Source organism: Suricata suricatta, chromosome 11, assembly GCF_006229205.1.
Source record: "Suricata suricatta isolate VVHF042 chromosome 11, meerkat_22Aug2017_6uvM2_HiC, whole genome shotgun sequence".
NCBI classification, from domain to species: Eukaryota; Metazoa; Chordata; class Mammalia; order Carnivora; family Herpestidae; genus Suricata; species Suricata suricatta.
In genome coordinates this window covers 53019545-53029613 of record NC_043710.1, presented here as the reverse complement: position 1 = coordinate 53029613, position 10069 = coordinate 53019545, and the positions used below count along the sequence as shown (strand labels likewise).

The window sequence follows — 10069 nt, the reverse complement described above, 5'->3', positions numbered from 1 at the left end:
GTTTATTTCAGAGAAAGAATGTGTAGATGCCTACTTTTTCCTTACCTATTAGTTCAGATTGAGTTCATGCTTGAATTAGGTATAGAGGAAAAATCTCAAGTAGGAAAATTGTAATCTCCAAGTTTTCTAGTCTGTAGTATGCAAAGAAAGTGAAGTTTCATTCCTCACAGATCCAGTTAGATCAAACCAGGCAATAGGAATAATTGGCTGAGATTGGCACACGTGGTTGAGGTTTTAGGGAACTCTTCATCTAGACAATGAGTGAGCAATTGACCACAAATTTTGTGACCTAAAGACCAGCATTACTTCCAGTACTCTAATTGCTTATATAGCTTTTCTAAGTGGACGCTAACCTCTGCCACTCATTAGCCTACTACATCCAATGTTATTGACTCTGCACTTTGGCAGCTCCACTTCTAAGCAGACTTATTTCTTCCACTATGTCAGTGTGAATAAGAAGTCAAGGAACAGCAAATTCCTTTGTTGAACATTTAGCAAAGGAGTCTTCTGACATCCCCTTATATAAGTTTGTATCATGTAACTAACTTTCCATGTACATCTAAATTTCCAAAACAATTAGTATTTTTTGAATGAAGAGCTGAACACCATCTTTGAACTATTATGGAAAGATAATAACCTTTGCTCTTGAGACATATGAAGCTAAAGTAGTTATATAGTTGTGGTAGACTGTATTATTGTTCAGATATTTTCCCACCCCTCTACCATGGAAGGGCAGTTTTCTCACTCCAGGAATGTTAAATCTTGCTATGTGACTTTCTTCATCCAATGGAATTTGAATGGTCTTAAAATATTCCACAATAATCACAAACTTGAAAATGCACTTGTGTACTCTTATTTTTTGTGCCACAAGAACAAACATGTCCCTGAACAGAGTGTTTCCTTCAACCTAGACCCATGATGGAGAAGACCCATGAAGAGGTGAATCAGACTCACAGTCTGGAGCATAGCTTCTACTGACCCTGAAATGTTCCTATAACATGAATAAGGATGATTTTGTTGTTCTTGTAATAAAATGAGATTTGGAAGTTGTTTTATAACCCAGATAAAGCAGATTGTTGTAGTTGTAAGCTATTTTTGCACTCCAGTTCATGACAGTTCAAGACCTTGAGTAGTTATGGGGCACCTGGGTGGCTCAGTCAGTAAGCATCTGACTTAGGCTCAGGTCATGATCTCACAGTTCATGGATTTGAGCCCCGTGTCAGGCTTTGTACTGACAGCTCAGAGCCTGGAGCCTGCTTCCAATTCTGTGTGTCCTTCTCTCTGCCCCTCCCTTGCTCATGATCTGTCTCTCGGTCTCTCAAAAATAAATAAATGTTCAAAAAAATTTTAAAAAAAGACCTTGAGTAGTTGAAAAGGCAAGTACACTATTTCTCTTTGTAGTACATCCTAAAAACAAAACTGGATTTTACCATCTTTCTGCTTTTGTCTCATGTAGTTTCATAATTGAACACTCCTTCAGTCAGTTCTTTAAAGAAGCTCTTATACACTTTCATGAAGGTCTATTTATACAACCATGTTATTTTTACGTGTTGTAACCCTTTCCTTTCCCAAATCATAACTAAAAGGAGTTTCTCCAATTCTAAGAACAAAGAAACTTGATAGGCTCTGAACATCCCCATGCCCTCCTCATACCATGGTTTACCACATAGGGACATATGGAGGATGCTACTTTCAATAGGTCTCTGACTAGTTCCCAGATGTCTCAGTCCTCCAGACATGGAGCTGAGGTACCTGGACAGCATGGAAGGAAGTGATATTAATCAAGAACCCCTGAGGGTTCCCTGATCCTTCAGAAACTTTTGCCTGTTTTTTTTTTTTTTTCTTCCCGAGTTGACTTCAGGCATCTGGGTGATAGATTACTATTCAAAAACATTCACTCTCGGGGCCCCTGGGTGGCTCAGTCGGTTAAGCGTCCGGCTTCAGCTCAGGTCAGATCTCACATTCGTGGGTTCGAGCCCCACGTCGGACTCTGTGCAGACAGCTAGCTCAGAGCCTGGAGCCTGCTTCCAGTTCTGTGTCTCCTTCTCTCTCTGCTCCTCCCCCTCATGCTCTGTCTTTCTCTGTATCAAAAATAAATAAAACATTTAAAAAAAATTCACTCTCACAGAGTACATAACACCACAGACTCTGGAGTTGGGCTATCTGTTAATGGGGTATTAGCAGATGAAGTACAAGCAAAGACCTAAAATTTGCTTGTGCAATGTGGCTTGTTGTCCTCAGACTTTGCTGCAGCATGACAATATACCCTGGGTAGCCCTTTGGTTCAATGAGGATGAGCAAGATGTGGATCAGAGCTGCCTGATTAACTTGCAGATTGAAGCAGAGCCTCACAACCAAACCCACATTGCATCAGCAGGTCCCCCAGCTGACCTACAAATGGATAAGCCAATCCAATCGAAATAAGCCAATCTCCAGTTGTATGAGAGATACATTTTTACTGTTACATGCCACAGACTTTGTGGGTATTTTTTTTCCACAGCAAATTCTGGAAACTATTTATCTGTCATGGTTATTTAGTAAGCTGAATTTAGTAAGTGGATTAAGTATTTCCAGGCTGTAAGACCCAATTTGTCCTAATGTTTGGTGCAGAAATAAAACTTATACCCTCCACAGAATGATTTAGTCTAACATGTAAGTCTGATAGTTTAAGGACTCTGTTAGTATGTAATAAATGGTATGCACTGCTAACTTTATTCACAATAATCAAAGGTGAGTTATTTCTTACGTTAATTAACACTATGTACTTAGATGGAGTGTAGTAGTCATGAGAATACATGTATGCTATTTTAGAGTTGAAATTTTACAGTTAAGTAATACAAGAGGATGCAGAAAATGTGCACTAATTCAAATTTAAACACAACACTTCCGATAATTCCTGCACCCTAGTTTTGGGTTTTCTGGACCTTGAGTAATTGTAAGTTGCCCAAACAATGCCCCTGCGTGCATCCCTGATTAATCCAGACATCAATCTTAGCTAGGGCAGCCCCAGCCCGTTGATAGTTTGGAATGGCCAAACAGAGTTAGAACGCAGACTCACATAACAGAAAAGGCAAACTTTAGGCTACATTTTAACAAGCAATATTTGAAATAACCACAATTCGAGTAGAATTTCATGTAGTGTTTTGTCCAGGATGCTTCTGCAACACAGTTGTGCCTGTTACTTCCCTTTATTGTACGTTTTAATCTGATGTTGTACACTTCATCCGATAAAATATATACACTCATGGAAATCTCAGATACTCTAGTTTTCACCTTTGGAAGTTTTATTTAGGTATTTTAATATCCTCTGATGCCTCTAACATGCTCCATTTTTCCTCTAGCCTCTTAAACTATTATAATTGTATTCTGTATTCTTATTTTCTTTATATGCTAATTTTATCATCTGTTCTTTTTGTGATTTGCTTTGATTTTTCTTGTGTATTTCCTGATAATTAAATAAACACCTAAGAAATTTTCTTATTTTTGAGAAAGAGCATGAACCAGAGAGGGGTATAGAGAGGGGGAGATACAGAATCTCAAGCAGGTTTCAGGCTCTGAGCTGTCAGCACAGAGCCTGACGCAGGGTTCGAACTCATTGACTGGGAGATCATGCCCTGAATTGAAGTTGGCTGCTTAATTGGTTGAGCCATCCAGGTGCCCCGTATTCTGATAGTTTTTGATTGAATTCCAGATGTGTTGAATTTTACTTTTGGGTACTGGATACTTTTGTATTAGTATATACGTTCTTTAGCTTTGTTCTAGTTCACAGTTATGTTGTTGCAAACAAGGTGATCCTTTAGGTTTTGCTTTTAGGCTTTGTTAGTCAGGACTGAACGCCTTTTAGTTTAAGCTTAATTTGTTACCACTACTGAACAAAAAAGCATTTTTGAAAAAAAATCTTAGGACTCAGGAGGATTTCCACTCCAGCTTGTAGCAAAAGAACTATTCCCAGCCCTGTGTGAGAACTGGAGATCATTTCTTTTAATTATCTTGTGTGGTCTTTTCCTAGTTTCAAGTCATTTCCTTCCACTTAAGCACTGAATGGTACTCAGAACAAGACTGCAGATCTCCAGTACCTTCTCTCTCCTCTGGTATTCCAACCTATGAATTTTAGCTCCCTTGAACACTTACGTTTGATATATCATTTGTTGTCCCACATGTGTACGATTAGAAATTGTATTTTTAAAGACTATGTGATCCCCTAAGTAGAGAAAAAAAAAATCAAACATAGCCAGATCCTGGCATTTCTACCTCCATGGAATAGAGCAAAAGTCAACCGAGGGCTGAAGGGGATGGGAAGGGGAGAAGAGGGGGATAGTCATGGGGGGCATTTGTGGGGAGAAGCACTGGGTGTTATATGGAAAAAAACTTGACAATAAACTAAAAAAAAAAAAAAAAGAATGACATGAAAGCAGGAGTGGTCCTCAGAACCTAAGGACATGTGGAGTTGGATAGAAAGTTGGAGAAGTCATGAAGTGATAGAATGTCCCCAAACTGTAGAATTTTAAAGTTGCACATTTATCTTGTAGATTCCAAAACTCTTAGTTGTCTAAAAATGTTGGTCTGTAGAATAGGAACACAAAATGGCATACTTAAATTTCAGTCATTGCTATTTTCTTCAGTCTTGTAATATTTTTATTGTTGTAGGTTTTACAATATAAAATATGATATATAATGGTTATGTATACTACATAGTGTACACTTATATTATCAATACTTGTCTAATATTTGGATACACACATTTATGTGAATGGTCAAGTCTATAGTCTACTGATTTGGATTTCCTAGATCTACTCCAGCCATGTATACCTCTTTCTTGGGGAAGTCTGTTCTCGTTTCTGCTCTAATCCCAACATTAGGTTCTTCCCTCTTCCCAGGAATGGCACTTGGTCTACATTTCAAGCAGCTTGACACCAAGTGGAGTTGAATTGTTTCTATCATCACTCTTTGAAGAGTTCCTTGCCCACTGGTGATTGGGAAGCTTAGTGAGTTAGAGACAGATATACCAACCTTCCTAAAAGCAGAATAAAGAATGGTCCTCACTGCTACCCTCATGTATCACTGCCTCCCCAAAACATGACTAAAGTCCAGGGGTATGAGGAGCTCTCCCTTGGCTAAGATTCCAGTTTGGGAGAGGCCTAGTCACTTTTGGTAGTTGAGTTCCTAGAATGCTAAGACCTCCCCTCTGAGAATGTGTTTGGTCAGTCCTGGTTTTGTATTCTTCCTTAGTTCTGAAGCTTTTCTTTTCTGATACTGGGGCTGTAAAAACACTTTTTCAAGACAAGTGCTAGGATTTTACAGAGAAAGAAGAATGATATAAAAGTTTGATAGTTCAGAGAACTTTTCCTTATTTTAAACATAATGATGGGCATCAAAATATTTTTATAACAGTGAATACATTTAAAAGTTTGAAAGCAATTTGATTTCAAAATCCCAACATTTAATGTAATCCAGGAATTATATATTTTAATTAAAGATCCTAGATGGAAACTTGATTTTGAAAAATTATATGCCTCTTTTCACAGTTAAGGAGTTCACTTACATAAAGTTAGAGAATCTTTTCTCTAAAACACATATACAGATCCCTAGTGTTTGGCTTGAAATTTCCAGAATGGGCAGGATTTAGATGGACCTATTTTCATTCTAGAAATGGCATCAATAGCTTCTAGTTGAGGACTGTAGAGTGATTTTATTGGTCTCAGTCCCTAATGATTTTAAGCACTAACTGAGGAACTAATATTATGTCCACTGCAGTGTGAAAGTGTGTGACTCCTAATTATTGCTAAGTCCATTGTTAGCACTTGGCTTGGACTATTGGTATAACAGCTGTCTATGATTCTAAGTTTTTTTTCTGAAGATTTAAGACAGTAACATCTTAATTGTGTCAAATTTTATAACACCTGGATGACATGTAATTTGATCTTATCAATCTGAGCTTAAATAACATGCTTTCGCAAGGTCACTCATCTATCTAGCCAAACATTTATTGATGCCTTACATAGGTTATGGGTGGCATTTTTATACTCATGAATTATACAATCAGAAGAATAAGTCAGTGTGATAGACCACATTTGAGTGACTCGCATCAGAAAATCTTAAATGCTAGAGCTAGAACCGCCATCTCTTTCAGCACACAATTTTTAAAAATAGTTTATTGTCAAATTGGTTTCCATATAACACCCAGTGCTTCTCCCCACAAATGCACACAATTCTTAACAGCCTATTCTGCTTGAATTCTGTCCTATCATCTGCTTAGTTGTAGCCTGTGTGTGTGTCTGCCTCCAAGTTTCGCCCAAGAATTAGTTTGGAGTCTATTTGATGATTGACACCATGCTTCTTCCGTTTCCTGACTATGGCTGGCCTTCTTACTTCTAAGCTTCTATCACTACCAGCAATAAGAACCCAGAGGAAAGGGAGTGTGTACATACATGAATAGAAGGAAGATATCTGGATGTTGTATTATCAGAAATGGAAGTTTACATCTTCATTCAGTGGAGATAAAAATTGCAGGAAGCTGAGTCTGCTGAAAGATCCTTAATGGAACATTGTTCCCATATCTGGTACTCAAAGGCAATTCCATTCTGGTCTTCCTTGGTAAAGTCATTGTTTTTCAATTTAGAACCTAAAAAAGGGAGCTTAGGTGTAATCTTCTAAAATCTTATTTTATCAATACCAACAAATTTTTCAAATTAGTAGGTAGGGGAACCTGGGTGGCTCAGTCGGTTAAGCCTCCAGCTTTGGCTCAGGTCAGATCTCACGTTTGTGGGTTTGAGCTCCACGACGGGCTCTGAGCTGGCAGCTTAGAGCCTGGAGCCTGTCTTCAAATTCTGTGTCTCCCTCTCTCTCTGCCCCTTCTCGGATATATATCCGTGTGAAGACACAAAAGAGTTCAGAGAATATATTGCTGAAATAAGACACACAGTGAAGAGAAGTAGATATGCCTGAGCAAACAAGAGTCAGATAGCCAAGGTGTGAAAAATCACAGATATGATAGTTCTGCATGGCTGCAAGGCTTATCTATGCTATTATGTCAGGACCAGCAAGTTTCTACAATTTTAGCTACAGTTTTAGCTTTGGTTTCCTCATTGTAAAATAATAATGGAGACCTCCTAGTTTTTCTTGATAAATAGAAGGAAAGCTAACTGTAACAATATGTAGAAAAAATGGAACAAAAGAAATGATAGATATTATATTTTATAGTCTGTATGAGTCCATGTTTATGTGCTTCTAGGATGGGAAAAACTTAGGTATAGCAATAAAAATCAGAATGGTGATTTCTTCTGATGGGGAAATGACTGAAAAGGAACAGGAGATGACCTTTCTGGAGTGATAGAAATGCTCTGTATTTTCATCAGTATAATGGTTTCAATGGTATATGCATTTTTCAAACTTTAAAAATTTTTAAGTTGTGCATTTTAATCAATGTAATTTGTCATGGTTTTGATTTATCCATTTTGTTGCATACATATATCAATAGTGTTTCTTCATTTCTCACTAAGTAAAATTCCATTGTTTGAATATACCACTATTTTTATCCATGAAAAAAAAGCAAAAATGAACTATAGGGACCTCATTAAGAAAAAGCTTCTGCACTGCAAAGGAGACAAAACTGTTTATTTTTTGAGAGAGCATAAGCAGGAGAGGGGCAGTGAGAAAGAGACAGAGGATCTGAAGTGGGGTCTGCACTGATGGTAGTGAGCCCAACTTGGGACTTGAATCCACAAACCAGAAGAACATGCCCTGTGCTGAAGTTGGACACTCAACCAACTGAGCCACCCATGTGTTCCCCTGTATATTTTTAAACAGTATTCTACTGATTCCCTTTAGTTGTAGCCTTGTAATCTCTCAAGTATAGGAAATCTCTCAATGACATAGATCTTCTCCCCAGAGCCTTGTGTTGTAGTAACTCATGTCCCATGTATGCTTAACTTTTAACTTGTAACTTTTTATTCTTGTCTAAGGGTAAAACATTTCTCTATTAGGGAGCTATCCTAACCCTATGAATAAATTCTTACTGCCAACAGGAGTGGTAAAAAAAAATTATTAAAGAGGTAAAAGTGAGATCCTTCTTATTCTACAAAGATACACTGAGTAGTACTGACTGAATTTTCTTTCCTGCCTTAGGCTGGATGAGGTTGGAAATAGAGATAGGATATGTCAGTCATGGTTTGATTAGGGAGGCGAACCACTATGAATGATATGGATTAAGGGACTGATTATAGGTATTAGACTTTAAGCAACTAATGGATCTGGTGAACTATATGGAAGACTATGTCTGAAGTTATCCTATAGTTCAGCAGGACCAACACTCAGAAAACCTGGATGTGGACTGGAAGAGTAAAGAGTAAGGATAAGCATCTCCCAAGGATGAACTGGAACCTACAGAAGCCTAGAATCTCCATGTCACTCCTTGCCTCCAACCTTTATAGTGCAGGTGACTGGAAGAAAGAGCTGCTTTTTATGGAGTGGAGCACACATCTGTCCCAGGATCTGGAGAAATGGAAGGAGATAAAGCAGGAGATGAAGGAATTGTGGATTCAGTGGCTACTCCTTGTGCACAAGGTGAACCCACAGATCAGGGAGCTAGGAGTTAAAGCAGCACTGGGTGCTCTACCTTACTCTTCAGAAAATAATGGTTGCTATGTCACCATGGCTTTTCAGTCCACAGAAATGGGCCCTCCAGGCACCTCTAACCAGAAACCTCATAGGAAAAGGAATTCTGGGAAACAGTTTCAGCTTGTCCAGGAAGACACAGTACATGCCCTAACATTAGATGCATCTGAGGCATTTTGAACTAATCAAGTTGAGAATAACATTAGCTCCTAAGTGGAAAGTCTACCTGTCTACTTATCTATTTGTCTATATTCTGTCTATAGAACACAATGAGATGCTTCTATCATTTGAGTAATTAGGTCTCACTTTAACAAATCAGGATTGGACCAGAAATTATTTCTTGAAAAGGAGTTCTTCCCAAGATTCTTATCCAATTGTGAGCAAAATAATAAATTTTATACATGGATAATGCTTGTTCCATTTGACTCAAGTGAGTTGGTTTCTCTCATTCCTGAGGAAAAATGTAAACAACCATGTTAGTTTCTAAGAAGATTTGTGCTGGCCAGGCAAGATTTCCACAAGTATAGATCTTTCAGATCTCAGACTTTTATTTCTAAATATTTTGTACTTCTCAAGCTCGATTCCTAGAACCCTTGGTTCCTAGAACCCAGTCATAGAAGATCAGAACAGCCAGGGCTTTCTCCTGTGCCCTTCTAGCAGGACTGATGATTCTTGGCTTTCAAGTTCAAAAGCCTTGATCCAGAAAGACGGAAGATTTATAAGAGCATCTGTTCTGAAAAGAAAAAAGAATGTGGGTAACTTATCTGGCATAACAGGTTTATCTTTCTGGCTTTAGATTAGGTTAGACACAAAGATCCTAGGTGTCCAGCAGGAAGAAAAACATTAGTTGGAACCATGCCTCTTATTCATTTTTCAGCGAGGCTCCCAAGACTCAAGTGGTGTCAAAGTGGATCCTAAGCATTCCTGAGACACAAGTGAGACAAAGAGGCTGGGTAAAAGAAAGTAAGAGTGATCACTGACCAGTTTGCACACAGCCCTGCTGCTAGGGCAAAGAAATGAGAATTAGAAGGATACAGAGTCAACAATCCCTGCCAGGGTCCTGTGGGAATATGATTATGATCCCAGTGGATCAACATGCCAGAGAATCCAGTAGAGATGGTCATTTCCCATGGTCACAATGTGAAGAAGCATCATCAGTATAGAATAGGATGTACTGGGGGTCAGAGGTCAGGAGAGAATAAGGAAGGAGAGAATCCTCTTTTATGTAACTGCCATGGTAGCAATCTTATAAGAACACACCCATCTCCTACTGCAATTTTAAATTTAACACAAGTAAGGAGGTGACAAAAAAAACTGGGAGAATTTTAAAACCTATATTATACTAAACTATAAATTGAAATGGACTAAGAAATTAAAGTTGATAGGACTTCCAACAAATCCAATCTACTATAGCTCAATTTGATTTTATTTTTACTGTAAGCCCTATGTTGGATGA

General features: G+C 38.2%; 1 protein-coding gene across 1 annotated transcript in view; it reads left to right on the top strand.

Annotated features, from left to right (window-relative positions):
• The window catches only part of LOC115272592 (olfactory receptor 52M1), a 42665-nt gene that overhangs the window by 603 nt on the left and 31993 nt on the right, over window positions 1-10069 (top strand). The window lies entirely within an intron of this gene.